At 47.2% G+C, this 26,974-nt stretch overlaps 1 protein-coding gene across 2 annotated transcripts in view; it reads left to right on the top strand.

Annotated features, from left to right (window-relative positions):
• The first annotated feature begins 6,340 nt into the window (after positions 1–6,340).
• The window catches only part of GRIK4 (glutamate ionotropic receptor kainate type subunit 4), a 291,990-nt gene continuing 271,356 nt past the window's right edge, over positions 6,341–26,974 (top strand). The window contains exon 1 of one of the 2 annotated variants that reach the window (XM_081961107.1): positions 6,341–6,464. The gene's annotated coding sequence lies outside the window, so the exon portion shown is untranslated. The remainder of the gene's footprint in view (positions 6,465–26,974) is intronic. The other variant, XM_081961106.1, reaches the window with a different exon arrangement.

The raw sequence follows: 26,974 nt of genomic DNA, 5'->3' as shown, positions 1-26,974 counted from the left end.
TCTTGAACTGACCGAATGAACAAATTGTTTCCTGCAAAAGCCCCCTCCCCATTCACTTTTGTTTCTAAGCTGTGGCCTTACGTATGTGTTCCTCTGTCTCTCTGCTGTCTAATTCCCTCTCTGCCTCTGACACAGAGCCCTGGGCCGAGCCTTCTCCAACCTCCAGGACTGGCCCATGTTCCTCTGCTGCTAGCTCTGCTGGCCACCAGAGGGACACAACAGAGAGGGTAAAGAAATGGAAGCTTCCTTGAAGCGATCAAAATTATCTTGGATCGATCCCAAGGGTGCTTTTTCCAAAAGATGACTTCCTTGGGTTGTTTTTTTTTCCCCTTGGAAAATATTTTGCTTCTCATCCAAAACTGAAGAAGTTTCTTGGATGAGAAGCAAAATGCTTTCAAAGGGGGAAAAAAAAGGCAAAGTCCAGTTGCCTTTTGGAAAAAGCACCTTTGGGACAAGCGTGACCTCGATGTCAGAATATTTATAGAAATTGGAACTACTGGATCCTTTTTTTTTAGTCCAGCAACATATCCATTTTCTGGCCTGGTCTACTTAGAAGGGCAGGGACGGAGACTCAGTGGCTAAGAAGCTGAGCTCGTCGATCAGAAAGGTCGGCAGTTCGGCGGTTCGAATCCTTAGCGCCGTGTAATGGAGTGAGCTCCCGTGACTTGTCCCAGCTTCTGCCAACCTAGCAGTTCGAAAGCATGTAAAAAATGCAAGTAGAAAAATAGGAACCACCTTTGGTGGGAAGGGAACAGCGTGCTGTGCGCCTTCGACGTTTAGTCATGCCGGCCACATGACCACGGAGACGTCTTTGGACAGCACTGTCCCTTCGGCTTTGAAACAGAGATGAGCAGCACCCCCTAGAGTCAGGAACAACTAGCACATATATGCGAGGGGAACCTTTACCTTACCTAGAAGGGCTGAAAGATACTTTGCCATGTGGTCAATCTATTGAAGGTGGGGCCCCCAGATTCCTGTCCCCCTGAATCCTATCCTATGTTGTGAATCCAGACTCCCGGCACAGAGACCGAGTGAAAGAACATTATACTTCTGCAGAGATGCTATTCTAAGAAAAACGTTATTCCTTCCTCTATTCCCCTACCTATCTATCTACTAGCGTCTGCAGTGCAGGTACCTCCTCGTCTTTCCCCCTCCTGCCCCAATTCTATTTTGAAACCGCCGTCTTTCGCTGGCAGAAGGAAACTGGTGAAATAGCTCATTAATTGAAGGTTTAAAAGCTTTATTTTTCCTGCTGTTCGAGAGCAAGCGAGAAGAAAAACAATAATAAACCGTGGAAATATCCCAAGGCTTGGATCTTACCAAGGGGTATAAAAAAAACCCGGATTTGATATACCAGAGACAGGTGAGGGGAGAATACTGACAAGAGAAAGGAACACTTCCACTTGAATTTTAGGGAAATATAGTCTGATTGCTGTAGTTTTCATGCAACCTGGTTAGCCATGATTACAGATTAACAGAGTTGGAAGGGACCTTGTAGGTCATCTAGTCCAACCCCGCCACCCAAGCAGGAGACCTTACACCATTTCTGACTGACGGCTGCGGTCCAGTCTCTTCTTGAAAGCTTCCAATGATAAAGCTCCCACAACTTCTGAAGGCAGCATCTGTTTCAGCTAAGGAAGGTAAGCTTGACTGATGTTGAAGAGGTTGGAGCCTGGTTCAGTTTGGATGGGGCACCAAGAGGAAATCCAAAAGCCGGCATATCATTGGACTGTTTCCCCCAATTCCAGCCAGCCAGCCAGCCAGCCAGCCAGCCCAGGAGGCTTGTCAGAAGAAACTAGCATGGTTCAGCCATATTAATAAATAATAAATACCCTGTTCCCCTGAAAATAAGACCTCCCCGGATAATAAGCCCAATCAGGCTTTTGAACGCATGCGCTAAAATAAGCCCTCTCCTGAAAATATTGCAACACAGCAGCAGCCATGAGGTGACCAGGCTCGCCGCCTCCTGCACCTCAAAAATAATAAGACTTCCCTGAAAATGAGGCCAAGCTCTTATTTCAAGGGTCAAAAGAAAATAAGCCCCTGTCTTATTTTCCGGAAGACACAGTACATACCTCATAAGTCCTAGAAGAAGCCAATGACCAACCACTTCTAACCATTAAAAATTACATCGATGCTTTTGGACAAACTTAAAAACCAGAATAATGACTCCTGTTTTCCTATTTTCAAGGCGTGTGCTTCCCATGCCCTGCCCTCCCTCCCATTCTGTAACTTCATTGAATGGCCAAACTTTGGTGAGCTTCCCCCCTGCACCCACTTGCTGATTTTTGAACTAGGCCAAAATGCCCAGGAAGGGGCCTCATTCCCCCCCTCCCTCAACCCAAGTTGTTATGCCACCTTTTGGGCACCCAAAATGTAGACGTTTCTGTCAACGGAGAAGTGCTGGCATTCGTGAGCAAAGCAGCAAAATCCTAATGAGCCGTTTTAGAGGGGAAAAAGCCATATTGTACTTGGCTGGAAATCAAGCCTAGCCAAGCCGGAGGGGGGGGGGGGGGTGTTGAGTGCTAGGTGGAGATTTTTGTATTAATGCATTTTCCCCTTAGCATGACTGAGCCATCAATTGCAGGGGACGGAGTTCTTGGCAGCGAGAGACTGAGTCATTTTAGCAAGCGAGCTGTTCTTATGGTTGGATAATCTCGAGGTGGCAGCAGGAAGGGTGCAATTTTAAACCCTGAACGCTATACCAGGTTCAAAAGGGACGCGGTGGCTGAGTGGCTAAGAGTGAGCTCCAGTTACTTGTCCCAACTTCTGCCAACCTAACAGTTTAAAAACATGTAAAAAATGCAAGTAGAAAAATAGGAACCACCTTTGGTGGGAAGGGAACAGCGTTCTGTGCTCCTTCGGCGTTGAGTCATGCTGGCCACATGACCATGGAGACATCTTTGGACAGAGCTGGCTCTTCGGCTTAGAAACGGAGAAGAGCACTGCCCCCTAGAGTCGGGAATGACTAGCACATATGTGCAAGGGGAACCTTTACCGTTACCTATCCCATATTCAAATCCAACCCAACCTGCATACAGTACACAATTTACAACCACAACTGGGATTAGGTTTTTTTTTTTTTTTTGGTGAGCAAGGTGATTGTCTGATTTTAACCATCTTTTTCACCATCTCGCAAATCAATGACCCAAATAAATATTATCCACCGGTAGAAGAGAAACTCCTATCCTCCCTCTCTCACACTGATGACGTTACCTGTTGGGGGAGTGAAACGTTTACAAGTAATCTTCATTAGGGACCACAATTGGGACTGGCGACGTGGTCAATAAGCGAAGGAGTTACTAAGTGAAACATCACAATTTAGTGATCTTTCTTATTGTTTCGTAGACCTACAAAGCTCCTCAATGCAAGGATTGATTGCAAAATTACTTTTCCAGTACTGTTGTCACTGTGAGTGGTCGCTAAATGAGACAGTTGCTAAACAAGGACTACCTAGACAATCTAATGACAAAGGTCAGAGGCTACCAAGAGCTCCACATCATCATCATCATCATCAATCATTGCCTAACTTTTATCAACCATTGCTCTGTCAAAATTGGAGAAAATATAGTGGCTAAAAATGCATCCATCTTCACATCGCCCCTATTCAATTCTACCCACCCTTAGGCAGAAATGCATTTTCCTTGAACTTAAGTGAGTTCATTCCTCAAAGAAAATAAAGTGCTGAATTTTGCTGTCAAAAGGCTGTGTGGGAAGTTCTGGAGACATTAGACGGAGCAAATGCAATTGCCAATGATAGAATGGGCCATAATGCCTCAATCATAAAATTTTATTTGAATTATGATCACTGAATATGTTAATTGAAAAAAAAATGACATTGGTCCAGGTTCAATCAGATGTGACTGATTTCAGTTTTCTGACCATGATAAATATGAGAAGAAAAAGAATCAAAGAGGGATGCAAAAAAAGCACAGCAGAGCAAAAGAAAGAAAAGATAAAGGGAATAAACACCTAAAATAATCAGCAACTGCCAATCTTCTTTTCAACTTATAAACAAACCCATTGTTTGTTTATAATTCTTTAATTACAAATTTTAATTATAAACAAACTAATTATAAACAAACTGTTCTTTAATATTCTAAAGAGGAAGGAACGAAGGAAAGAAAGAGAAAGGAGGGAAGGAAAGAAAGAATGAAAAAGAAAGAGAAGGAAGGAAGGAGAGGGAAAGAAAAAGAAAAGAAAGAAAACTCTTTTAACCGCTTATTCAACCTTTTCTCAGTTGAAATAATTTCATTCTTTTTCATTTTCAGGAAAAAGTCCATAAAAAATCTCCAGTTTTTCATAATAATTTAATATCGCTTGACCCAAAGGTGCTTTTTCAAGAGGCAACTGGACTTCCTGTTTTTTTCTTTGAAGACCTTTCCCTTCTCATCCAAGAAGCTTCTTCAGCTCTGACTGGATGGTGGGAAAAGGAAAGTCAGAGTTGAAGAAGCTTCTTGGATGAGAAGCGAAATGTCTTCAAAGAAAAAAACCAGAAAGTCCAATTGCCTCTTGAAAAAAGCACCTTTGGGTTCCTAAACAAAGCTGAGAAGATCACTGCTTTAGGGAAGCCTGAGGATCTTTCTTCTGAGCTGGGGGTCAGGCTAGAAGACCTCCAAGGTCCCTTCCCATTCCATGATTCTGTGAATGGTGGCTTCTCTGTGTTTGAAAAATCGTCAATGGTTTATCTTTATTAAGTGTGCCCCAAAATGATTTGGCTTGATGTGCTGCACTCTGCTTCCTTCCTGACCACAGAGTGGCGCCCGCCCTGCTCTGTGCCCAACCTCGGCCGGCAACTGGTCCTTGGGAGGAGGTCAGTCGCCCAGAAGAGGGAGCCCCGGGAGGCTGGGTGCCCACCGTCTTCCCCCCTTGTGACGGGCCAGCCTCCTCCCCAACTCGACCACCAAGTCCAGCTGCTTCTGTGTCCTTGGCTGCAGCTCCCCTGCGCTCTCCAGCTGCTCACTGCCACGGAAGTTCCACAGGAGTTAAGCATTATCTCTCCTTCCTTCCTTCCTTTCTCCCTTCCTTCCTTCCTTCCTCTTCCACCTCCCTCCCTCTTGTGATTCCTCCCGCTCCCCTTCTCTTCCTCCCCTTCCCTTCCTTCTTCCCTCCCTCTTCCTTTCTTTCCCCTTCCCTTCCCCTCCCCTTCCTCCATCCCTCCCCGCTCTTCTTTCTTCCCCTTCCCTTCCTTCCGTTCCCCTCCCCTCCCTCCCCCCCTCATTCCCCTCCACTTCGTTCCTTCCTTCCCTCCCTCCCTCCCCTTCCTTCTTTCCCTGACTCCGTTCCCCTCCCCTTCCTTCCTCCTTCCCCCCTCCCTCCACCTGTTGCTCCTTTTTCTTGCAGCAGCTGTTCTGACTTCTTCCCAGCAGCGTCGACTCTTCCTCCCCCTTCGCTCTGATCTCTTGCCGGGCCGGGTCCCAGAACCCCAAAGCAACTCCAAACGTGTCCCTGCCCGGGGAGGGGGGGCGGGGGAGTGAAGAAAGAAGCGCCCCCCTCCCGAGCCTTTCCCCCCCCCCCACCCACACAAGAGATATGCCCAAAGATTCTTTTTTTCAGTACTGCAGCCCCCCATCCTGATCTCCCTATGCCCCCTTCCCCCCGGGACCTCCCCCGCCCCTTGGCGCCTACCCCCTTCCCTCCACACCCCTCCCGTTCTCCCCATGTGGAGCCTCTCTCCAGCGCTGAAGACCCCTCGCCGCGTCTCCCTTCCGCCCCCTCCCACACACCCCTCCCCAAAGAAGATCCACGGTCCGAAGGTCACGATTCCCGAGGGGAGGGAAATAAAAAAAAAGGTCCCGCTTTCCCCATCGCAGCGATCCTTTTGCCATCTCCCACCTCCTCCCGCGATGATGTCATCCCACTGGGGGGGGGGGGCGAGGTTCCCATGGATCAACCACGACCCGTTCGCCTGACTCGGTGACTCAGTTGGCCACGTTGACCAGACGCGGAGCTTGTCTTGATCAAGAAAGGTCGGCAGTTCCGACGGTTCGAGTCCCTAGTGCGGGTCTCCCGGGGTTGGACTAGATGACCTCCAAGGTCCCTTCGTTACTGTGACCGTGACTGTTTCTGGTGGGGCCGAAGGATTATTTCAATTGCAAGCCTCTCTCTCTCTCTCCTCTCCATCACTCCCCCCGCCCTCCCTCCCGCATCATCCGCCGGTAATTCGGCTGCGTGCCAGTGCAATTTCCCCCGGCGGCCACCGGAGGTCGCCCTGCCGCTCGCTCGTCCCTCTCCGCCGCTGGCGCTGGACGCGGCTTTGCTGCTGCTGCTGCCGCCGGTTGGCAGAGCGCGTCGCTTCTCGCTCCGGGTCCCCGCCAGCGCGGTCGGCCAGCCAGCGCTCCAGCCGCGGCGGCGCTGCTCTTCCAGCCCTCCTTTTGGCCGCGCTGCCCTCCCGGCGGGAGGAACCGGAGGCGCCTACCGAAGCCGGCCGCCCAGCTGCGCCCCGACCCCGCGGAGCCGCCCAGGTAGGAGTTCCGCCGCCGCCGCCGCCGCCAGCCGCAGCCCAGCCTGCCTGCCGCTCGGCCGAGACCCTCCGCCTCCCGGGGGTCGCGTCTCGGGGGGGGGGTCTCGGCTAGAACGCCGCTGGGCTCCTGCGCCCCGGATCTGGACTCATCTTTTGGGGGAGCCCACTCTCCATCCCCGGAGAAGAACGTGGGAAGGGGGACCCCCTTCTCCTTTTTGCTGGGCGCCAAGGCTTGACCGGTCCTCCTGGGGTCTTTTGGGGGTGAAGGGAAGGGTCCGCTTGAGGGCCCGTCCACCCTCCCCGTCGCCGTGCCAGCGTTGGGCTTCTGAGCGCTCACATTTCCCTGTGTCACCTCGGAGTCGGGAGCTGCGGGGTGCCGAGGCGTCATTGGGTCCCCTTGGCTGGTCTGTTGGGGGAGATCGTGCCCAGGTCTCTGCCTTCAAGTTCCCTTCCCGTGTTCTCCCCATCCCCGTCTCCAGATGGTCACTTCTCCCCAACCTCACTGGAGATTTTTTTTTGGGGGGGGGAAGAGAGTGGGAAGAGAAAGGAAAGAGAGAGGATATTTGGGGAGGAAGGGCATGTCTCTCTAAAGAAGATGGGGGACCAAAACAAGCCCCTTCCTGGGTGGAGAGCCCAGGCGGGATTGCAGAAGGGAGTCTGGGAGTAGTGGGTTTTGTGGGCTTCCCCTCTTTGCAGAGTGGGGGAGGAGAGGGGCACCTCCCCCTGAACGGTGTGACATGACTAAGTCTTTGAATGTTTCTTCGGCTCCTTCCTGTTGTTTTTCTTTTTGGAGGAACCAATTTGATATAAAATTGTGGGTGGCGGGCGGGGGGGGGGAGAGGGGCTTTGTGGGTGTCTTTATTCTGCTTTGGCCAAGTGGAGTGGTGTGAGATAGGAACAAGTGGTTGAAGTGGGAGGGAGAATCAAGGGAGGGAGGGAGGAAATAAAAAAGGAAGGAAGGAAAGGAAGAAGGATACGAAAGGATAAGGAAGGGAGGGAGGGAGGAGAAGGAAGGAAGGAGAACAAGGAAGGAAGGATAAGAAAGAAAGGAAGAAAAGGAAGGACAAGGAAGGAAAGATAAGAAATCATAAGGAAGGAAGGATATGGAAGGAAGGAAGAATAAGGGAGGAAAGACGGAAGGAAGAAAAGAACAAGGAAGGAAGGATAAGAAAGGATAAGGAAGGAAGACAGGAAAGAGAATAAGGAAGGAAGGAAGGATAAGGGAGGAAGGAAGGAAAAGAAGGAAGGAAAAGGGAGGATAAAGAGGGAAGGATACCGAAAGAAGGAAGGAAGAATAAGGGAGGACAGAAGGAAGGAAAGAGAACAAGGAAGGAAGGATAAAGAAGGAAAGAAGGAAAGAGAACAAGGAAGGAAGGATAAGGGGGGAGGAAGGAAGGAAGCTGCAGAGATTGGTGGAGTGGAAGAGGAAGGGGCTAGAGTAAATATGTAGGGAAATGTTCTAGGCTAGGGGGCTCTCAGGGGGAAGTGAGTGATGGGTGCAAGGTGGAGAGCAAAGTGGCCAGGGACGGGAGAAGGGGGTGGCAGCCAGGGATGGACATGAGCAGCTTTGGGAAGGAGGAAGGAGCACTTGGCTAAGTTGTGTTCAGTTTCCTCTAACATCCCTTCAGGAACTCCCGAGTGCTTCCTTCATGTGCCAGCCAGGTTCCTGGGTGCTGTTTTGTGCCTCCCGAGTCGTGTTTGCCAGCAGGCCCTTTCAGAAATGGTCACCTCATCTTCACCGGAGGGAAAGCTGTCTCTTTCCTCCCGGACCTCCGTGCTGCAGGTGTCAATGCAGTAGGGCTGGCATTGCAAGGGCACAGCTGCAGCTTCTCCATCGCTTCTACCTTTTTGCAAAGGCTGCTGCGTGGTCACCATCAGGTGTGGGGCTGGGCCTCTTGCGATTGGGGTGTTTTAGGAATGGAGAACACGGGGGTGGGGTGGGGGGGTGTCCTGGTTTTACTTTTTACAGGATCTGAACTCAAAAAAGGAAAAGGATTGTTGCCAGTTGCAACGATGACACTGTTTCACTATTACTTCCTTTGGATCTTTCTTGATCTTTCCAAAAACTATCGTTAAACCAGTGTGATCATATTGCTGGGCCCAGTGACAACTGGGATGTGGTACAAAATAGGCAGCAGGGATCAAGGAAAAAGCTGGGATGGTTGTTGAAATGCTAAAAGGTACCGTTTTGCTCTCTTGTTATCTCTCTCTCCATCTATCATCCATCCATCCATCATCCATCTATCATCAATCAATCCATCTGTCCATCTATCTATCCATCCATCTCTCTGTCTGTCTGTCCGTCCATCCATCCATCCATCCATCCATCCATCCATCCATCCATCCATCTATCTATCTATCTATCTATCTATCTATCTATCTATCCATCTATCCATCTCTCCGTCCATTCATCATCCATCCATCCATCCATTTATCCATCCATCCATCCATCCATCTCTCTGTCTGTTTGTCCATCTATCCATCTATCAATCATGTATCTATCTATTATCTTTCTGTCTATTCATCCATCCATCCATCCCTTCCTCCCTCCGTCCATCCATCCATACAACAATCCATCCATCTATCCATCTGTCCCCATCTGTCCATCTCTCCATTCATGCACCGTTTCCTTGGAATTATTAGATCTGTTTATAAATTGGATAAAAGCCCAGGTGAGACTTTTTATGGACAGCAGGTTACAAAGACCAATGTTGCTTTTCACAGCTTTGAAACCTCGCCTAGGGCATCTTACCATGATGTGAGTTTGTCACCGGGGAACTAACTCATTGCTTCCCCCCAAAAGATCAACACAGCACAATTCTTCCATTGGTCTGTCTCTTTTCCCCCCTGTAAGGGCAGTGCCGCGTTGGGGTGGAGGAATTCTGGGACTTGAAGTCCACTCGTCTTAAAGTTACCAAGGTTGAGATACACTGTGGTATGGTATGTAAATAAGAGGGGTTTGGCTCACGGGAGCAACAGAGAGAGAAACAGAATGCAAACTCTCCAGAAAATCATAACTGTTCCAGCATCCTAGTTTCCAGAAAGTCTAACCAGACACTTCCCGGGTCTATGCAAACAACCATCCATCCCTCCTTTGCAATTAAGTCTTCAGTTGCTGTCCAAACCCATTACAACAGGAGAAAGCTAGAACCTAAAATTATCTGCTACAACATCCTACCTGTCAATGACTACTTCAGTTTCAACCACAACAATACACCAGCACACAATTGATACAAACTCAAGGTGAACAGCTCCAAACTCAATTGCGGAAACTATGACTTCAGCAACAAGAGTGGTCAACGCCTGGAATGCTCTACCTGACTCTGTTGTTTCTTCCTCAAACCCCCAAAACTTTAACCTTAAACTCTCTCCTGTTGACCTCACCCCATTCCTAAGAGGTCCGTAAAGGGGGCGTGCATAAGCCCACCAGCATTCCTACTGTCCCTGCCCTAATGTTCCCTTTTATTCGTATCCATTTCCTGTGTTCATAATCATGTTTATACTTATATCTGTTAACTAATTCATGCTTGAAGAATTGAATAAAATAAGTAATAATAAAATAAAGCTCTCAACATCCCTTTAAATCACCCCTACAACATTACTCCAAGGTCGGCTAGGACTCTTAATCCTTTCCTTATGACAGACATCTCTGTGGGTGGAAAGGAGGAGATAAGTTAGCAGCTCACCTATTGCAAAATACACTGGAGTTTGAAAGGGATGGAGGAGTGGGGGGTGGCATAATTAGGATTCCAAGGTTCACTCCCATCTCTCGCCCTCAGGATCTGTGCAACACAACCCCACGCCCCACCTGCCCTGTGCAACGGATGACACCCCGGTGGCAAGGCCCTCTTGTCCTGCCAGGCAGGCGACCAACAGCGTTGGCAGGGCCTCCTCAAATGCTTCAGATGGAGCGTTTCCCCCCAACAGGCCGCTGGGTTCATCCTTCAAGGTCATATAACCCTCCAGAGTGCTCATCTCAGTTAACCAGCGGGAGATCTCTTGGCTGCATTTTCCCTGGGTTTCTGGCATCTCCGGCGAAGAGGCTGGCTCAGAGGCCAGAAGGGACGAAGGACGTTTTGCTTTCCCACCTCGGGGGGCTGAGATGAAACGCAGGAGCGCGCTCTCTCTTTTTACAGCTGCAGTGTGGCAGTTTTGGGACCGGGTGGCTGAATGCAGCCGTGCTGGCGAAGTCCTGGCGTGCAGCATCTGGGATATGAAGCTTTCTGCGGAGATGCCAGGGCGAGAATTATGGCTTTCGTGCGTGCGGGGAATCAGTTGGAGAGGAAGAGCGGAGAGGGATGCCACAGACCTCTGCGTTAGGAGAAAACGGGTGGTCAGCAGGCAAAGGGGAAGGGCTCCCTTCCTTGCTGGTCAGAATTTCCTGATTGAATCTTAGCGCAGTCACGCTTGACTTCCAGCCATCATCTGGAGTCCTGGCCCTGGCTGATTTGACTGACGTTTCTCCCATAAAGAGGTTATCCCCATCTGCTATGTAACCCTGGTTTGTCAGATAAGCAACAGTTAGCCAGGTCCACTTTGGTTCCTGCCAGTTTGATGGCTCAGAGTTGGATTTTTCTTTCTGGCTTTACCATTCCACTTCCATTCGTCTGGAGAAGGAGGCGGGAGGGAAACATATTTTTTTAAAAAAAATATTATTTCTCATTTGTTCCACATGGATGTTTTGTTTTTAGAAGGTGTGAATAGAGAGGATGCATTTAAAGTTGAGTCTTCTTCTGGTTTGGAATTGGGCCTAGTGTCGCTGGGGCCAAACAGAGGCCAAATAGACCAACCGAGGGCGGTTTTTTAATCTGTAGATTTGACCTTCCACCAACAATAGATTTGCTCCAACGGTACTTTAATTTGCAGAGAATATTTGTTCTTCCACCTCCCCTCCCCCAGATTTGCTCCAAAGGTACCTTAATTTGTGGAAACTCTCACAAGTCGGCGGGAGAATGCTGAGGGGCAGAAGGAAAATGGGAAGGGGTGGGATGAGGAGTGAATTTCCTTGTTATGCACAGAATAGACTTGGCTAAATGTAGAGAGCTCTTTGAATAGAATAAATGAGATGAAGTTAAGTAGTTTTGCATAGATCTAATTGGATATATTTCTCGTTTTCTCCGTGATCCAACCATGCAATCAGCTTTATTTATTTGTTTAGCAAAGGAGAGAGAGGGAGGGAGGGAGGGAGGGATAGTGATAGACAGAGTCACACACACACACAGAGAGAGAGAGAGAGCATGAGAAAGAGAGAGAGAGAGAGAAAGACAGAGAGACAGACAGATAGCAAGAGAAAGAGAGAGAGAGAGACAGACACAGAGAGTGAGAGACACACACACCACACACACACATACACAGAGACACAGAGATAGGGAGCAAGCCACAGAGGGATAGAGAGACAGAGAGAGACAGAAAGAGAGACAGAGACAGAGATAGACAGTGAGACAGAAAGAGACAGAGATAGAAACAGAGAAACCATCAGTATCAATATAAAATCATAAGGATACAAGCAACAAAGTTACAGTCCTGCAGTCATAAGTGGGAGGAGATGGGTGATAAGAACAATGAGAAGACTAAAAGTAATAATAATTCCGCCTTGTGAATGGTTTGACGGTGTTGAGGGAATTATTTGTTTAGCCGAGGGATGGCGTTCGGAAAAAAACTGTTCTTGTCTAGTTGTCATGGTGTGGAGTGCTCTGTAGTGTTGTTTTGAGGGTAGGAGTTGAAACAATTTATGTCCAGGATGTGTGGGTGCCTTGGAGAATAGCTTGACTCCCTCTCCTTTGTGGCAGCTCCTGAGATACTGGAAGACTGCTATCATGTCTCCCCTGGTCCTTCTTTTCATTATACTAGACATACCCAATTCCCGCAACCATTCTTTATATGTTTTAGCCTCCAGTCCCCTCATCCTCTTTGTTGCTCTTCTCTGCACCCTTTCTAGAGTCTCAAAATCTTTTTTACATCATGGCAACCAAAACTGGATGCCGTATTCCAAGTATGGCCTTCCCAAGGCCTTATAAAGGGGCATTAACACTTCACGTGATCTTGATTCTATCCCTCTGTTGATGCAGCCTAGAACTGGGTTGGCTTTTTTGGCCAACACAGTTAAGGACAATCATTGTATAGGTAAGGTCTATGAAGACCAAGCTATTTTTAGCTGCTCTGGATGATGGGATGCTTGACCAACTGTTGATCCAGATGAGGACTTCAAGACACCTGAGGCCTATTTGGAAGGAAATAAAACTGAGTTTCTTTGTAAGGTTCTTTCTGTGCAATCAAGAGATGACAAAGTCCAATTTGTTCGATTATAAATCCTGCTAATGAAAATATTATACTAATTGGGGGAGCTGCACATAGAGCTCTAGATCATGCCTTAGGAAATTGGCATACTCTGAGATATTAAAGGACTTACACATTCGGCTCATTTATAATGAGTCTTTTTAACTGTCCTGATATTAACTTGCTTTATGCTACGTTAGGTCTGGATTGGAGCAACAATTTATGATCTTCATAACAACTTTCTTTTAGAAAGACTTGCTTTGATGCCTACCTAGAGAAAGGTCCTCCAGGCCTTCCTGTCCTCTATCATCCTCTGGAGTCCATTTAAGCTCACGCCTGCTGCTTCAGTGACTCCATCCATCCACCTCCTTCTCTGCCATCCCCTTCTTCTTTTGCCCTCCATCTTTCCCAGCATGAGGCTCTTCTCCAGGGAGTCCTTCCTTCTCATTAGGTGGCCAAAGTCTTTTGAGTTTCCTCTTCAGGATCCGGCCTTCTAAAGAGCAATCAGGGTTGATCTCCTCTAGGACTGACCAGTTGGATCGCCTTGCTGCCCACGGGACTCGCAGGAGTCTTCTCCAGCAAGTCAAAATATGGGAGAGATAAATCCCCTAGATGATTAAACATTCATCAATCGCAGCAGGAATCTTTTCTTTAGATGAAGGAGCATTGGGTGAAGAAAGACTTCTATTTTCCCTTCCCAGACCAAATGCAGTCTTCATAGCCATCTCCTCCTCTTCCCCTCAACCAGCTCATCCTCCGGACTTCCTATTTTATGACAAGTTTGTCTCTCACTAATAGCAGTTGCTCAACTGTAGATTTTTGGAAGTGTGCCCGAATAACAGGCATTCTCTTGGTTTTTTTTCCCCCTGGGAAATGAGGTAAGGTTCAACGGTTTTCAGATATGTGTTTTGAGAGAGGGAGGAAAAAAAGTTTGCTCTCTCTTGTAGATGAGGAAAAAAGCCAGAGTTTTGACTAATGAAAAAAAAAAAAAGTTCTTTCTCCTTCTCTGCCTCTCTCGCCCCACCATCACTAAGCTCATGGACACAAAGTAAAAGACATGATGGCACCAGATCAAATATTAACCTTCTAAGGCCGTGATTGCCACAGGTGGCACTCGGAGCCACTTTTTAAGGCACACGAGGTGCTGCCCTGTCAGCTGGCCAGCTGACTTCGACCTCCTTTTGAGGCCATTTTTCACCTTCCGGAGGCTGAAGCCTCTGGAGTGTGAAAAACCGGCCCAATGGGCAAACAGGAAGTTTGGGAACGGACTTCCGGTTTGCTCTTGGGGGCACTTTTTGCCTACGGAGCCTTCAGGGAAGCTTCTTGAAGGCCCCTGAAAGCTCCAGAAGTCAAAAATCGACCCTACGGACAAACGGTAGGAAGTCATCATTCCTGAACTTCCACGTTTGGCCCTCCGGAGCCAAAAATTGGCCCTATGAGCAAACCGGAAGTCACTTCCAGTTTGTCTGTAGGTCTGTTTTTGCCCTCCGGAACCTTCAGGGAAGCCTCCTGAAGGCTCCGGAGGTTGAAAATCAGCCCTTCGGACAAACCGGAAGTCACCATTCTCGAACTTCTGGGTTCCCTGTAAGTCCGTTTTTTGCCCTCCGGAGCCTTCAGAGAAGTTCCTGAGGCCTCCGGAGGGCGTCCGGTTGGAGGGAGGCTGTTTTCGCCATCCCCAAGCTCCTAGAAAGCCTCTGGAGCCTGGGGAGGGTGAGAAAACTGTGCCAAAAGCGCTGTGTCTGTGTCGCTGGTCACGTGTGCATGCATGCAGTGGGGGGTCACGCACATAGCATTATGGGTATGGCACACCCATGCGCGACCCCCATGCGCTCCCCCCGCTTTTGGCACTGGAGCCAAAAAGGGTCTGCCATCACTGTTCTAGGGTGTTTGGCAGGAGAGAAATACACAGAGCCTTAAGGATGATAAAAATGTAGGTTGACAATTGGGATTTTTATGACTTTCCTTAAGACAGGTGATGGCAGATTGCAAAGTCCAAGAGGAGCTTAGAAGGAAGGCAATCATAAATGTTGGCAGCAGGAGAGAGCTTGGAAAAGATGAAGAAGATGTCCAGGCCGTTGGCTTGAGACAAGGAGAAGATGCCAGGCAGGAACTTGGCCCAGGTTCTTCAGAACCTGCCTCTTGGTTGATCTTCTGAAGGGATTTCTGGAAATCCTGGAAGACTTTGCTGAAAAGTCCATAGCCGTTTCTCCTGTTTCGGAAACAGCTAATAATTATGAGATGCCTAAGACACACTGTCACTCTCCATGCGTCACAAAAAAGCTTGCGTTGACTTAATTATGGTTTCAATAAGGCTTTGCAGTTGGTTTGGGGTGATACACGAAGACAAAGCCAAGCAAGAAAACACACTGGCTTAGCAGTGGGTGGAACTGACCGATCAGCTGGAGCTGGGAGATAAGAGGTTTGTTTGCTTTCCATCCTCTCCTTACCCACCTATAAACTGTTAATCTCTTTTCAGCCCCGAAGTGCTCAACAGATTTCATTCATTGATTCATTCATGTGTGTGTGTGTATGTGTATGTGTTGCATCTGTGCTGATAAATAAATAAAGGGAGACTAGTATAGATCTATTTCAAGCTATTTAGCTCTCGTCAGCTAGCCATACCCTTGCTGGGATTTGAACTTGGGCTGCTTACATATTAGGCAGTTGTATTATCACTGAGCCAGGGGAGTGATGAAGTGTTTTTTTTCTTCTGTCAAAGTACCTGGTCTACCCAAATATAGGAGGGAGCATACTGCTTCCTCTACACACACACACACACACAGACACACAGACACACAGACACACACACACACACAGCGTATATAGTTATCTGAAGTGCCATGGTACACGAGTTTAATTCCCAAAAGAAGGTTTAAACTAGTGTTCCTCATTTTCAGCCACTTTAAGGTGTGTGGCCTCTCAACTCCCAGAATTCCCCAGTCAGCCATGTTAGCTGAGGAACTCTGGGAGTTAAAGTCCACATATCTTAAAAGGTGCAGAGATCGAGAAACACTGTTCTAAAGCCATAGAAATCTGGTGCTCTCTGAGCTTGCTTGTTTTCTTATAGACGTTTCATTACCCAACGAGGTAACATCATCAGTGCTGGAAGGGAGTGCTGTTTGGTGTCAGCACAGACACTGACTAGAACTGATGATGTTACCTAGTTGGGTAAGGAAACATCTGTAAGAAAACAAGCCAGCTCAGAGAGCACCCAGAATTCCTCATTTCACTCCTGAGTTACAAATATTCTCCTTTATTGGTACCAGAGAAATCTGTCGGCTACACCTGACAAGGGCCAATATAAGGATGAATCCTGTCATAGACTGCCTCCTAGTGGCCAATAGTAGATTTTACAGCCAAGTACTGAACATTTTGACCTTGTCTGGAAGAGAACATTTTCCCTGCTAGTGAGAATGAAACATCGGCAGAGAGAAATAACAGGGGGAAATGGCACATTTTGCTGGCGGCTGCGGATTTTTAGAAAAACCCATTCCCCTGTTTTCACGGTTATTATTGGATTCTGATTCTTATGGGTGTGCTTGGAAAGAAATAGGATTACGGTAGCCCTGGTTAGAAGCCGGCCATTTCAGTGCTTCGAATAGAGCCAGTCAATGGGATTTCTCTCACCCATGGTAGGATTGTCCCATTAGTTGTAATGGATTTGCTCTGGGGTCAGCGGAAATTAGACCGAGGGTTTGGACCATGAAACGCACAGCTGGTGCCTGGCTTTTATCTTATGGGCATCAAGAAAGAGCGAGCCCCATTAAAACCACGGAAGTACTAATAGCATTTGCCTTTTTGCTGGAGCGCTATATTTCTTTGCGCTAAAAAGCCCCTGTAATGGTCTTAACCTCTGCTGAAGTTAAAGACCATCTGTTAATACTGTTAATATCGGAAGTAACTGGCATTAACCAAGCGCTTTAACCTTTGCTTGATGCCTTGGTAAGGCCACACTTGGAATTTTGCATCCAGTTTTGGTCGCCGCGATATAAAAGAAGATGTGGAGACTCTAGAAAGAGTGCAGAGAAGAGCATCAAAGAGGGTTAGGGGACTGGAGGACGAAACATATGAAGAACGGTTGCAGGAACTGGGTAGGTCTAGTTTAAGGATGCGGTGGCTCAGTGGCTAAAATGCTGAGCTTGTCGATCAGAAAGGTCGGCAGTTTGGTGGTTCGAATCCCTAGTGCCACGTAATGGAGTGAGCTCCCGTTACTTGTCCCAGTTTCTGCCGACCTAGCAGTTCAAAAGCACGTAAGAAATGCAAGTGGAAAAACAGGGACCACCTTTGGTGGGAAGGGAACAGCTTTCTGTGGCCCTTCGGCGTTTAGTCATGCCGGCCACATGACCACGGAGACGTCTTTGGACAGTGCTGGTTCTTCGACTTTGAAACGGAGCACCGCCCCCTAGAGTCAGGAACGACTAGCACATATATGCGAGGGGAACCTTTCCCTTTCCCTTATAAGTAGGCTCACTTCTCATTCTTTGTTTTGTAGTATCTCTTTTCAAAAAAACCCTGAAAGACAGTGGTGGGAGTAGTTCTAATGTGTCAGATAATTAATCTCCATTCCTGAGCATTTTGTAGACCCGTTTTGCGGGCATGCTGAGGAAGCTGACGTTTTTGCAAATGGATAATCCCTTCTTTTCGAGGCCTCCGTGAATGTATTTCCGGCATATGTTTTGCAAAGCCGCAGCCAAAATTTGCATCTTTCTGTTTTCAATATGTCAAGATGTCATTTGCTCTGATGGATTTATTCCCGATAATAGGATGAAAATTCAGATGCGTGTGCTTCAAGAGAGAATGGCATAAGAGAGGGAGAATGGATCACCCAAGAGGAAAGAGACAGAAGGAGATGTTTTGATCTTCACGGGTGGTTTTCTACAGGTTTTCTACAGGGGCAACATCTGAATAAGCAGCAACCTAGTTGCAAATAAAACATGATTAAAACAGGGGAGTATGTTGTAGGAGGTAGGAATTGGATAGGGAAATCGGACCAATCACATCAGGCGAACCAGTAGGGGTGGCGGCAGGAGGCTCCGCCCACCCGCCCAGATGCTTCTGTGCATTCACAGAAGCATCGCATGAGCGCACATGCACCCACTGGCGAACCGGTAGTAAAATAAACTGAAACCCACCACTGAATTGGACGTGCCTGAATTTAGTAAGAAACAATTGGATGTTTGTATTTTTGAATTTGGGGGACGTGATGGCTCAGTGGCCAAGACACTGAGCTTGTCGATCAGAAAGGTCGACAGTTCGGCGGTTCGAATCCCTAGCGCCGTATAACGGAGTGAGCTCCAGTTCCTTGTCCCAGCTTCTGCCAACCGAGCAGTTCGAAAGCATGTAAAAAATGCAAGTAGAAAAATAGGGACCACCTTTGGTGGGAACAGCGTTCCGTGCGCCTTCAACGTCTAGTCATGTCAGCCACATGACCACGGAGACGTCTTCGGACAGCGCTGGCTCTTTGACTCTGAAATGGAGATGAGCACTGCCCCCTAGAGTCAGGAACAACTAGCACACATATGCGAGGGGAACCTTTACCTTATTTTCGAATCTAAGTGTTCTCAATGCAAACAATTCCCAATTGGGATTCCAACATTTCCCAAAATAGATCCCATCCATCTCATCAAATTAGGGTCCTGGGCAACCTTGACTGCACTCAGCATCGGTTGCGTTATCCGTTCTCCCACCTGCTGGCTGGGGAATTCTGGGAGTTGAAGTCCACGTCCTTTAAAGATTGAGTTAATCCTCGACTTATGACCACAGTTGAGCCCAAGAATTTCTGTTGCTAAGCAAGGCAGCGGCTGAATAAACGCTGCCCCGTTTTAGAACCTTTCCTGCCAGAGTCGTTAAGTGAAAAACTGAACCTGTTAAGTTAGGGATGCTAAAGAAGGGAGTTCTTCCCTAAAGTATGGGGCATCCTTACTGGCAGAGATGCTTTAAAAAGGAGATTTCCATCACAAAGAGGCAGTGGTCTGACCTAAGCGTAGTACACAAAATTATCTGCTACAACGTCTTACCAGTCAACGACTACTTCAGCTTCAACCTCAGTAGTACACGGGCAAACAATAGATACAAACTCAAGGTAAACAGTTCCAAACTCAATTGCAGAAAATACAACTTCAGCAACAGAGTGGTCAATGCCTGGAATGCCCTACCTGACTCTGTTGTTATATCCTCAAACCTCCACAGCTTCATCCTTAAAATGTCCACTGTGGACCTCTCCCCATTCCTAAGAGGTTCGTAAAGGGGGCGTGCATAAGTGCACCAGCATGCCTACCTTCCCTTGTATTCATGTCCATTTCATGTATTCCTAATCATGTCTATACTTATATCTATTAAAGTAGTAGTGTAGTCTTTATTGTCATTATACAAAATAAATACAACGAAATTGGTTTTAGCCGCACTGGTGCAAAATTATAGCGGGAACGAACAAAGAAAGAACAAGAAAAAAACTAGTCATACGTTTCCGCTTGTGCATGGAGTGATTGTGGCTGTATTTAAAAGTCTTGACAGAATTTATCTAATCCATAAGTAAAAATAACTAAAAATGACTGGAAATAATTAGAAATTAAATAAAACTAAACTAAACTAATAAAATAAATATTGCTGCGTGCGAGAAAAATGGCCTTTTGGAAGAAGATTCTTTGCAAACAAGTGTTCTCCCAGGAGGAGACAGTTCACACTTCCGGCAGGCAATGGCAAACACACACACACACACACACACACAGAGCCTAAGTTAACACGGGTCCCATTTGGCGTCTTTCAAGCCCTCCTTGGGTTTGCAGCTTGTCTGATTTTCGGAGAAGAGCTTCTAAATAGTACAAACGACGGAACAATTTATGGAGAATGATAAGTACGTGAGCAGAACTCCTGTGCCCGCAGCTTGACATTTCCAATCCCATCTTTGGTTTGCTGGAGAGGAAAAGGAAGGAGGGGGAGAGTGGGAAAAAAGAAGAAGAAATGATTCCCTCCCCCTATCTTGACACGGTTCTCCATTCACAGCTTGTGCCGACTCTCTTATTGTGGGGAAGAATCCCTCCGAGCGCTGAGGCTGGGGGGAGATGCTACAGCATCTGGGCCAAAGAGGAGCCCAGCCTGTAATTAAAATCCAAAGGTGTAAGGACAAGATAAGCGGAGGTGGCACCACAGGCTGCCAGCCTGCCCTCAAAAGCCACAGGCAGCTCAGGGAAGGCGGTGGGAACACAGGTCTTCTTCTCGGCATTCAGGTTCTCCTCGGATGGGGCAGCTCAACCCAGGTTGTCCTTTGCAGTATTGCTAGTCCTCGACTTATAACCATTCAAAGTAGCTTTTCTTCCTTCCCTCCTCCCTCCCTCTTCCTTCCTTCCTTCCTTCCTTCCTTCCTTCCTTCCTTCCTTCCTTCCTCCTCCCATTCTTTCCCTCCCTCCCTCCTTCCCTCCCTGCTTTCTTCCTTCCCTCCCTCCCTCTTTCTTTCTTTCTCTTCCTTCTTTCTTTCCCTTTCTCTCTATCTCCCTTTCCTTTCTTCCTTCCTCTTTCTTTTTTCCTTCCTTCCTTCTCTCCCTCCCACTCTCTTCTTTCCCTCTTTCTTTCTCTTCCTTCCTTCCTTCTCTACCTTTCTCTCTATCTCCCTTTCCTTCCTTTCTTCCCACCTTCCCTCCCTCCTTCCTTCTTGTTTCTTCCTTTCTCTTCCTTCCTTCCTTCCTTTCCTCCTCCCTCCCTCTTGTCCTTCCTCCCTCCCCTTCTTTCTTTCTTTCTTTCTTTCTTTCTTTCTTTCTTTCTTTCTTTCTTTCTCTTCCTTCCTTCTTTCCCTTTCTCTCTATCTCCCTTTCCTTTCTCCCTTCCTCTTTCTTTTTTCCTTCCTTCCTTCTCTCCCTCCCACTCTCTTCTTTCCCTCTTTCTTTCTCTTCCTTCCTTCCTTCTCTACCTTTCTCTCTATCTCCCTTTCCTTCCTTTCTTCCCACCTTCCCTCCCTCCTTCCTTCCTGTTTCTTCCTTTCTCTTCCTTCCTTCCTTCCTTTCCTCCTCCCTCCCTCTTGTCCTTCCTCCCTCCCCTTCTTTCTTTCTTTCTTTCTTTCTTTCTTTCTTTCTTTCTTTCTTTCTTTCTTTCTTTCTTTCTTTCTTTCTTTCTTTCTTTCTCCCATTTCACTTCAAAGCAATTCTGGGCAGCTTGTTACAACACCACTGAAAAGAGTGAGTTACACCCCATTCTCCCACTTGCAACCGAAGCAGCATCCCCACCGAGGTGTGACCCAGATGTGAGTGATTGCCAACCGGTGTGTAGTTGCCACAGTTGCCGCGTCTGGGGTCACATGAACTCCAGCTGCCCCCTTCTCAGCTGGCTTCCAACCAGGAAAGCCCGTGGGGGGAGCCTGATTTGCTTAATGACCTCAATTCACTTAACGACTGCAATGAGTTGCTTAACAAGTGTGTGAAAAACGGTCGTAAAAGGGGCGTGACTCAACAAACGCCTTGCTTAGCAGCAGAAATTCTAGTCTCAACTGTGGTCGTAAGTTGAGACTACGTCATCAAGATGCCACAGTCAGAGCGAGGTGGCTATTGAATTACATTCGGTTGAGATGTCCCAGCCTCTGTGATTCCAAGCAAAGTGGCTGTGGCTTGTGGAGCTTGGAGTCCAACGAAGGGTACCATGTTGGGGAAGATTGCTGGGATATCTGAAGCAACCCGTCCCTTGGCCATGCCTGGATCCTTCGCTTTGATTCGGACCCAGCTCCGTTTTTCTGTATCTGGTCTGCCTCTTTTTCTTCTCTTCTTACCCTGCATTACGATTTTTCTTTCATCGGACTTCACATTTTATGACTCCATTATTGGGGTCATTACAAACATCTAACAGGGTGAGTCATTAGTTCTGGCTATTCCTTTCGAAAACCACCAAGAATAACAAACAGAAAGATTTATGCTACAAGGCATTTTTTTTTCATTCTCGATGAGGATGATACGTTTATTATGATTATTAGAATAGAGTAGAATAGAAAATAGAATAGAAATTAGAATAGAAATTAGATTAGAATAGAACATAGAATAGAAAACAGAACAGAATAGATAATAGGATAGGATAGGATAGAAAGAAAAGAGTCTTTGGAAGGGAAGGGAATACAATACATACAATCTTTATTGAGAATAGTATAGTATAGTATTAGTATTAGTATTAGTATAGTATAGTATAGTATAGTATAGTATAGAATAGAATAGAATAGAATAGAATAGAATAGAATTCTTTATTGGCCAAGTGGGATTGGACACACAAGGAATTTGTCTTCGGTGCATAAGCTCTCATTGTACATAAAAGCTATAAGTCATCAATCATGATCATAGTCATCATAAATACATTCATCATGAATCATAAGATACAATTCTTACTTAGATGCCTCCCGGTCACCTCGTCGCAGCTGCAGGGCAAGGTGGCCTTGATTTTTGGAGAAAGAATGTTGTTATGGCTACATATCACCCATGCTCTGTATAAACCCACCCCCACAATAGAAAATGTGGCAGGCCTGAAATCTCAAAGGAAAAACAGGGCTTCCAGGTCTGACATAGGGAGCTGCTAAGAAGGTGGTGGGACTTCTTAAGAGCCACCTAACTGGTGAAGCTCCTGCAGTTAGTTGTTGCCAGATTTTAAAAACCTGTCTTGGCAGGAAAGGGAGTTTAAGCAAAACCTGCCAAGTTACCCCCCAAAAAAGTTAACTTTGATCGCTGCTCGTTTCCATCTCCTCTGTATCTTTCTCACCGGTCTTTCTCCTCCTGTGAAGCTCGGAGATCCATGTGGGAAGTCTCTAAGGGGAGCATGTGCCCTGTTTAAAGGCCATCTGCTGCTGGAGACCTCTCTCTCTCTCTCTCTCTTTCCCCACTCTTGGCAGCTGAATGAATGCCACCCACTGGGAGCTATTTAACTTCAGAGTTCAACTCACTTTGAACGGAATTTGGAGAGGATGGAAAAGACGCCGGGCGTTCGGAGAAATAAATTAAGAAGAGCTTTACTCTCCGGTGCATCCAAATTCTGACATCTTATTCTTTGCCTCGGAAGTCTTTGGAGAGCAGAAGCTTTTCAGGAAGGCCAGGTGGGGATGGTTGACTGCATGCAGGGAGGATTCGGTTGGTTTCAACCCTGTTTGAGTGTGGATGTGCCCAGGGGTGGGATTAATTTTTTTTAGCAACCAGTTCTCTGCCTGGTTGCTGGGGTGGCCTACTCGACCTCCTGCACCACAGGGGTGTGTGTGTGTTGCAATTTCACTCTCCCGGGGCTCCGGAGGCTTTCCTCGAGCATCCGGGAGGGTGAAAACGGCCTCCCCCAGGCTCCAGAGGCCCGAAACAAGCCCGTTTCCAGACTTCCAGAACTTCTGGGAGGCCCATTTTTTGCCCTCCCAGAGCCTCCGCGCAGGCCCTGCACTTACCTGGCATGATGAACGAGTTGCATGGAGACTCTGGGGAGGGAAGGGGAGGGGTGGGTGGGGCCAGCCAGTCCTTTCAACTACCAGTTCGGTGAACCAGATGCAAAATTAACATCCATTTGCCTGAACCGTTCCTAACTGGCTGAATCCCACTCCTGGATGTGCCTTCACATTGAAGGGGGGGGGGGGAAGCAAAGATGGAATCAAGATCACAGTGTGATGGACCTGTGAGTGCAGAGGATGGATCTTTGATTTTCTTTTGGGTGGGGAAAACCTGGAACTCTCGGATTCAGAGCCACAAGTTGTGACCCCTGATGTAGTGTATATGGGAGGTGGTGACCCTTTGAGAGCCATAATGCAACAAAATTTGACTTCAATGTATGCTGATTAGTGTACATTCAAAGTGATAATAAAGTTAGTTTAAGTCTTCTAAGAAGAGATTGGACAGCTACTTGTCCGGAAGGGCATAGGGTTTCCCCCTTGAGCAGGGGGTTGGACTAGAAGACCTCCAAGGTCCCCTCCAACTCTGTCATTCTCTTATGTGTCTTTTGGGTTGCTGTGGATTCATAGTCAGAATGTGGGTTGGGTTTCCAAAGTTGCACTTCAAAGTGCTCCCTAATTCAATGCGCATCCCAAATGCCTCTTTTCAAATTCTTTCAAAGCTATTTTTGGTCCTCTGCCTACCTTTTCTTTTCTTTTCCTTTCTTTTTTCTATCTCTTTCTCAAATCTGATTCATTCCTAATTGTTCAGACTTTGAACTGCCCTGTCTTTGATTTGCCCTGGCCTGTCTCTGAAATTTAAATTACAGGGGAGGTCTTTGGAATAAGCGGTCGGAAGGGGAGCCCGTGTTTGCGAGAACAGCCGAGTTTCAATTTTAATCTGTCCCCAGATTGTTATAGTGCATTAAAAAACTGATAATATAATTTAGACCGGGGTCAGCAACCTTAAACATTCAAAGAGCCATTTGGACCCGTTTCCCACAGGAAAAAAAAAAACACACCCGGAGCCACAAAACTCTTCCCGTGCCTGACTCTTTCCTGAGCGGCCACAGAACTAGCATATTATGTAGTTCAGGGGTGTCCAAACTTGGCAACTTTAAGACTTGCGGACATCAACTCCCAGAATTCTGGGAGTTGATGTCCACAAGTCTTAAAGTTGCCAAGTTTGGACACCCCTGATGTAGTTGAATTAAACGTTCTTTTTTCTTCTGAAACTTTTCTTTTCTTGGATTTATCCATGGTTTGCCTACCGGGGGTCAAAAAGCTCACTAAATCCCATGCTGGTGGGTATCACACATTGGCGGGTGTGACACATATTTTGAGCAACAGGGAGCCGCAGCAGACGGATGAAAGAGCCACATGCAGCTCCAGAGCCGTGGGTTTCTAACCCCTGGTTTAGACTTATACTTTCAGAAGTGGGGTGTATTCTTAGGACAGCAGTCCAAACCCAAAACATTAATATATTTAACAATTCTGGAGTCCCCCCCCCCCCCAGTGATGGAGCCTATATTATGGCATATAATATGAAGAGGGTACTTTGTGTTTCATTAATGATCACAACCCACCAGTGGCAGTTTATGGGAAATCAGGGGTGTTCGGGATGGTTTGCCTGAATCGGTAGTAAAGATCCTACTGTTAAAAATAAAAAATGCTTTAATTAAAAAAAACCAAAATGGTTCGACGCTTGTGCGACACAGCTGATCATTGGAATTCTTTATTAACTTTTTTAGCATTTTTTAAAAAAAAATACTAGTTCAGGCAAAATGCTAAAAAAAAGTTTTAAAAAAGGTTCCGACGATCAGCTGTGACAATCAGCTATGCCGCGGGATTGTCAGGAAGTTTTTGTGTCTGTGAAGTCCAGCTGCTTTTGCATTGTGTGTGAATCAACTGTGTAGCTTTTGTGTTGTTTTTGTGTAACGCGTGATAGTTTGCTTTTTGAGCTCTCTGTGACCCTGTGAGGTTCCTGCTTGGGGCCCACCTGGTCACATGACCACCAAGCCACCCCCACCCAGTCACATGACCACCAAGCCATGCCCACCCAGTCACATGACCGCCAAGCCACCCCCATCCAGTCACATGACCACCAAGCCACGCCCACCCAGTCACATAACTGCCAAGCCATGCCCACAGAACCGGTGGGGAAAAATTTTGAATTTCACCAGTGTGGGAGACCAACTTATAATACAAACCGCACTCCCCCACCCCCAAAAAATGTTGCTTTAACTCCTTTCACTATTTAAGTAGGCTATTGCTTCCGTTAAGCTTTGCAGGGATGTTTCTTAGGAGGGAAAGAGGAGTAACTGGCATTGGGGTGGGTGGGCGGGTTTGTTCCTCCCCTCTTGCCACTTTGTGGAGCTTCTAAACGATTCTCAATCTGGGAAGCGGCTGTTTTTAACTTGGAGGTGAGCTAACAAGGAGCGCATTGAAAAGAGAGAAGGAGCATGGGCCTCCTGGGAGCAGTTACTCAATGAATAGGACAGGACAAAAGCTTTTAACAGTGGCAGGAGGAAGGCGTTTATGGGAATCCTGAGCCAAGAGGAAACCAAATATAGATGCGGTGCAGCTTCAGGATAGAGGCAAGATAACAAAATGCAACCCAGCGTGATCATTTGGGGCACACTTTCCCGTTCTTTGGGGGGGGCTGCCCCCTTTCTTCTCCGTTGTGTGAACCTGGAAGGGAAGAGGAAGTGATCAGGGGTTTATAGCACATTCGAAATCTGGTGAGGCCCCAGGGCTCATTGGCACCTTGGAAAGGAGAGTGGATATTAGGGGGAAAGTAAAGAGGGAAAGAATGTGATGCCCGGAGCTCAAAGGATGGGATTTGAAGTGGGGGGGGGGAATACAATTCTGCTATAATATTAGGGGACTGGAGACTAAAACATATAAGGGACAGTTGCAGGAATTGGGAATTAAACACTCAAAGAGCCATTTGATCCATTTCCCATAGGAAAAAACAACAACACCGGGAGCCGCAAAACTTTTCCCGTGCCTGACTCTTTCCTGGGCGGCCACAGAATGAGCATATGTTATGTTACACCAAAGCCTTGACTAGATGCGCTTGTGTTGGCCCGGTGATCTAATGTGTCTCCGAACTTCCTTCAATGTTTCACTTACCTTCGAATATTCTTGTGAGGCAGGAAAGTGTGCCCAAGCTGCTAACCCCAAGCAGGGTTTCCCGTTATTTTTCCACCCCAATTGGTATTCCGAGAGCCTCGGCACCAATAAATGGAAATTCCATTTAGTTGGCAGGGCTAATAACCATCTGTACATAGAGCTGCGTAAGGAGTCTAGATTGTAACTTGCACCTTAACAGGCGTTAGATTGTTTCTCTCCAATTTGCATTGCTATTATTCATCAAATTCTGCTTTGGGGGCCACGTTTTTATGCTAATAGCCCTCCTGACCCATCTCCTTCCTCATGTTTCTCTCTCTCTCTCTCTCTCTCTCTCTCTCTCTCTCTCTCTCCCTCCCTCCCTCCCTCCCTCCCTCCCTCTCTCTCTCTCTCTCTCTCCCCCTTTCCTGGGGAGCTCATAAAGAATAGATTGGCTGTTGCTAAATTTCCAGCTATTTGACATCACAATCTTTTCCTCTTTTTCCTTCTCCTCCTGTATCTCCTCATCCCCCCTTTTCTTGTCCTCCTCCTCCTCTACCTCCTCCCCTCCCCTCCCTCTTCCTCCTCCTCTTCCTTCTCCTCTTCTTCCCCTCCTCTTCTCTTCTTCCTCTTTTTCTTCCTCCCCTCCTCCTCTTCTTCCCCCCTCTTCTCTTCCTCCTCCTCTTCTCTTCCTCCTCTTCCTCTTTTTCCTCCCCCTCCTCCTCTTCCTCCTCTTCTCTTCCTCCTGCTCTTCCTTCTCT

The sequence above is a fragment of the Natrix helvetica genome, assembly GCF_964273705.1.
Source record: "Natrix helvetica genome assembly, chromosome: 8".
Classification (NCBI taxonomy): Eukaryota; Metazoa; Chordata; class Lepidosauria; order Squamata; family Natricidae; genus Natrix; species Natrix helvetica.
This window is presented reverse-complemented; position numbering and strand designations above follow the sequence as displayed.